The following is a 5,475-nucleotide window of genomic DNA, read 5'->3' as shown; positions in this document are numbered from 1 at the left end:
TATATATATATTTCACAAAATAAAATCCTTTAAAACAGTTATGCACAAGACATGCAGTATTGGATTTGTACACTGAATCCAGGCTGTGACCACCTGGGGAAAGGTCAGACAAGGCTTGGTGGGTGAAGCTGTGTAACTGAGTAATACACATCTGTTTGAAGAATAACTGGAGTCAGTGCAGTAAGGTGTCTCAGAGATGCCCGGCTACTTCTTACTAACCAGGACTACAAGTGCAGCAGCATCCAGCATCAGGCCAGAGCTCTGGGGGTTTTGTGAACTTTTTCTACTTCTAACTTTCAGAAACTGATGCTTTCCCCAGGCCATCTTAATAGTGCTGCTTAATCACATGTCAGATAAAAAGGAAAACTGGCACAAGTCCAACTAAACCCTCCTGTAGCCTAGACAGTGACATGGTGACACTGGAAGACTTTAAAACTGCAGCTCCTTCTGGGTTGACCACAGGGTATCCACACTCTTTTTCAATCATGCCTCTTCTTCAGGAGTCAGAGTTACCTTCAAACATCAGAGATCCCATTTTGTCCCAGGACACAAGGGACACTGAGGAAAACAACATCCTTGATTCCATAGAGCCCCTTAATCATGGTAGAAATTGGATGCACCCTCCTAGGATTCTTCATTATACTTTCTGCCAAATCTGCCATCAACAGTCCAATAGCCCAGAATGTGTAGCCTTTTAGTTTGGTCACTTCATAAGCACTGTCAATCACCTGTTTGTGAACCTCTTTCCAGTGCTTCTTATCCCCATCAGTTCCTAACTCAGGGTGCAGATTCTTCAGGGTGACACCAGCAACATTCATGCCACTTCACACGGGGGTGCTGGAGTCTCCGTGCTCCCCAAGGTCCAGCCATGACAGCTCAGTGGGTGCACGCCCAGCCTTTCCCCCATCAGGTAGCAGAACCCGGCTGAATCCAGGTTGCAACCACTGCCAATAACATGGTTCTTGGGAAAGCCGCTTATCTTCCAAGCCACATAAGTCAAGATATCCACTGGGTTGGACACAACAAGCAACTTGCAGTTCGGGCTGTACTTTACAACATTAGGAATGATGAACTTGAAGATATTCACGTTACACTGCACCAAATTAAGATGGCTCTCTCCCTCTAGCTGATGTGCTCCAGCAGTGATAAAAATCAGCTTGGGGTTTGTGGTTACATTATAGTGTTTGCCAGAGACAATTTTTGGTGTCCTGAGGAAAAGGCTGCCGTGTTGGATATCCATCATCTCTCCTTTCAATTTGTCTTCGATGATGTCAACAAGAGCAAGTTCATCTGCCAAGTTCTTCATTAAGATACTGATGGCACAGGCCATGCCAACAGCACCAACACTGACCTTATTCTGGGCCACCTGTTCCTGCTTAAGGAGATTCACAATCAGCTGATCCTTGAGACTGGTTTTCTTGGACTTGGAACCAAAAGGAATGGAAAGTGCACATGGGGCAGGTGTTGAGACCGGTGCTTCTCAGATTTGGACTCTGGCATAATAAATTAAGTTTTAGAGATTCTGCACAACCTTTAGTTATTCCATTGAGGAACATAGGTCATCTCTCATTTTTAAATGTTGTGGCTTTCTTTCCTCCTAGTGCTGAGGATTAAACCCAAGACCTTGCACATGCTAGGTAAGTGCTCTACCCCTGAGTTACATCTCTAACGCTTTTATTTCATCTTCTTTTCTTTTCTTTTCTTTTTTTTTTGGTTTAAGTAAATATAGGATTTCACTAAGCTGCTCAAGCTAGCCTCAAATTTCTTATACTTCTGCTTAGACCCAAGAGCAGCTGGGACCACAGGCAATATGCCCCTGTGCACAACAAGTTTATAATTTTGTTTGCTTTTGTAAACAGGATCTTTTGTTCCAGTTTGTATCTCACTGATTGCAGATGATACATTGTAAAGCTTCTATTAATACTGCATCTAGTTTTGCTTTAGAAAATTCTACTTAAGAATTTACATTACATTTGTTGGTTTCTGGGCTTGTGTTTACAGTTGAATTATATGTAAAGTCATTTGCTCTGCCTACATCAAATTCTAACTATGTATTATAATTGTGCCTTTTAGGGAAACTGCATATTAAGAACCCCAACTATAGGTAAAGTACAAACCAAATAAAAATTTGACTCAAATCTTAATGTTTTGGATGAGATGATATGCAAATTACCTGCTATTTTTCCCCCTAACCTCAAATGCTCACTGAAGGATTCTTTCCTGCCCATGCTTGCCAAATCTGATTCTTCTGTCAGACATATCTCTAACCTCTGCCAAAAGGCTATTTTCCAAAGTCCTGCTGGGGCTCTAAGTTAGTATATCTGCAATTAGTATTCAAATACCTGAAATTCACTAGATTTCAGTAGTCAAATGGAATATTCAATTTGGGTAACTCTCATAGGAATATAAAAGGCTCTTTTTAAAATTAAATAATAAAAGATTTAATTAAATATTGACTGAGCAAGAGAAAAGTCAGGTACCTACATAATAATCATTCTTAAAGGATTTCCACAATAAACCACATATGACATATTTATTTATTCTCTAGAATATAGATTCTCAGTCATTACTTTGCAAAAGACCAAGAACTCAAAACTTACTTTGTTATTTAATCAAATTATTAGATAACTAATTAAAAGGTCATTTGAAATATGTGTATATGCTGTATAAAAATTGGGTTGATTTTTTGAAATTTTTTTGCAGTTTTCTGTTGTAGATGGATTGATGTACTTCACAGGAACTTTATTGCATAATTTCGAAACATGAAAGTAGGTAGATGCACACATACTATACTTTGATGTGGAATACCTTCTTAAAGCTGGGCAGGCCAGTGTGCTGAAGCTCCCAGGAATAACACGGTGATGGCAGAAGGGAAAAAGCCATCTGCCATGGAGTGCAGCATTGCTAAGCTAGGAAGTTCAGCTAACTAGATGGATTAAGTGCACTCTTGCTTTGTGACATTTTCAATTTACAATGGCTTTATCAGGACGTAAACTCATCTTGGGTCAAGGTGCATTTGTACATAAAATGAAGAACTGCCTCGTGTGATCATGGATGTTAGGAAATCTCGTGATCTGCCATCTGTGGGTTGGTGGCAGAGTTCCAGCATGAGCCCAAAGGCCTGAGGACCAGGAGAACCAGTGGTGAACATCCCTGTGTGGGCACAGAAGACTGGATGAGACACCCAAGATGGAGCAGGGGGCAGCCAAGAAGGGTTAATTCCATCCATCCTCCTGTGCCTTTTGTTTTCTGCAGCCCTCAGTGCACTGGGTGATTGTCATTCACATTGGGAGGGCAATGTGGGCTTTTTTGAGTCCACTGATTTTAATGCTAATGTCATCCACAAGCTTGCTCACAGACTCATCCAGAAACAATGCCTAGGCCCATATCTGGAGTCCTGGTCCATCATCAACACAGAAGGCTAATTGTGGCTGCTTCCCTGCTGAGAGTTATCCAGTGCTGTGACCACCTTTCACGGTAGCTTTAGTTTAAGTAATTTTCACGTTGGCTTACTTACATTCAGGGTGGTTACCTTAAACCTGTCCCTTCTCAACTTCTCTCCTTTCTGGTCATATCATCCTGAAACCACTCTCTGTTTGTTTCTGTCACACCTGTATCAACTTGGTCACCTAATCCTTTTGTTTCTGTTTCCTCAGCAATTCTTGCATCCATCCCATCCTTTCTAGTTCTAGGTACTACGCTACAGATTGCCTCTGAAATATCACAAGGACTTGAATTTGTTGAATGAAATATTTTATCCTTTTGCCCTCCTGGAGCCATAAGATATTAAAGTTCCCTCAGGACAGGCAGTACATCTTTTATCTCATGTGCACATGGGCATGCATCTGTATGTGCATGAGTACGTACAGGTGCTTGAATAGTGCTCCAAGTACTGCCACACACATAGAAAGCCTCATATGGATGTTTAATTAAATATCAAAATGTGTTAATGAAATGACCCCTAAGATAGTTTGCAAAGCCAAATTTAGAAGTCCAAAGTCAGGGCTGTTTATACAGGCATATTTTAGGGGAGCCAAGTGGTTTTTATTACTTACTGTGGGGGCCTTTCTGTTTATAATTACTTAGTCGAATGGGGGCATTTGTCTCCAAAGGGCTTGGAGTAGCAGTGTGAAAAGGAGCGCAAGGTGTCAGGTATTGGAACCAGTAGATGAGTTCAAATTTCAGCTCTATTACTTTTAGCTATGAAATTATTTGCTTTTTTAATATTGTGGGTTTTCACCTATAGCATAGGAACAAAGTAATATCTATGTATAGCGATGTCATCCAGGTTAAACAGGATAACCCCATGGAGTGATTAACATAGACAATGCTTCATTTCTCTCTCACGGAGAGAGGTGGTCTAGGTCTGGCCTGAGTCTGCCTTCCTGGGAGCCATGTTTTCCACAGAGGGCAGGGGTTGCTGTACTGAAATACAGGAAACCCAGGTATTTGCCTCTCATCTCAGCTTCCTGCCTTCTACTTCCGTGCCCCTGAGCTGAATATCCTTTCCCTCTTGGCTTCTTGCTCCCAAGTAGTAACTCCCACAGCAAGGCTGACACTTTAGGGGGCCAGGAAAGCTCCTTACTTAGCTTTTCCACCAGTTACAGGGAACACGTCAAATAAAGTTGGTTTCCAGCTTTGCAATGTTCTGCAACAGTTTTCTAAACAGAAATCTAATATTACCCTTAAATTTTCATTTGGCTTCTGGTGAAAACTCAAGGAAAAGATAAGTGAATGACTGATTCATTTGGAGTTTAATAATGTTAGTCCATGTTACTGTTGTTAGCAAAAGGTCACTCACTGTGCCTGTGTGAACAAGGCAGTTCTCACAGATGCTACAGCACATTTATTCAGAAAGAGAAGCAGATACAGTTAATGGAGCTATTTATAAAATGAATGAACTAAGGACACAAAACATGATCAGAGGAGACATCATTCAAGCAAAAAGAAAGTAAAGCTAAGCAAAGAAACCCAAAAGACAAATTTCCTGTGTTATAGTCTTTCTAGAAGTCCCTCCTGAAATGCTGAAAATAATTCACAGAAACAAATATTTCATATTAGTTCAGTGACACAACATTGACCACTCCATAGAGTTCCAAACTTGACACTCAAAGGGCAATGGAATGCATTGTTGAGAGCAAAAGTAGAGCCACTTAAAAGACAGTTTGAAGTTCTGTTGCATAGATTATCAAGAGTACACTCCAAGAAATGAACTTTGGCTATATAAGTGAGACCCCCATATATCAGCACTAGGAGAGAACACCAAGTGACTGAAAGTTACACAAGTAGATGTTCACTGCTACGTAATAAACTGTGGTATATCTATATAAGAGGATATTACACAACAGGGAAAAATGAATAAAGTCCAGTGACATGCAAAAAACAGATGAATCTTTGATTTACAATGTTGGCAAGTAAAGAAAGTTATAGAAGGCTAAGCCACATATCTAAGCAGTATGTGGCTTAAGGATATAT

The 5,475-nt window shown here is 40.5% G+C and overlaps 1 protein-coding gene and 1 pseudogene across 2 annotated transcripts in view; both read right to left on the bottom strand.

Moving 5' to 3' along the window:
- The window catches only part of Kcnb2 (potassium voltage-gated channel subfamily B member 2), a 534,338-nt gene that overhangs the window by 247,716 nt on the left and 281,147 nt on the right, over positions 1-5,475 (bottom strand). The window lies entirely within an intron of this gene.
- On the bottom strand, positions 349-1,358 carry LOC105743017 (annotated as a pseudogene).

This window comes from Octodon degus, unplaced genomic scaffold (genome assembly GCF_000260255.1).
Source record: "Octodon degus isolate 3935 unplaced genomic scaffold, OctDeg1.0 scaffold00091, whole genome shotgun sequence".
NCBI lineage: Eukaryota > Metazoa > Chordata > Mammalia > Rodentia > Octodontidae > Octodon > Octodon degus.
Note: the sequence above shows the minus strand (reverse complement) of the source record. Positions and strands in the feature narration are given on the sequence as shown.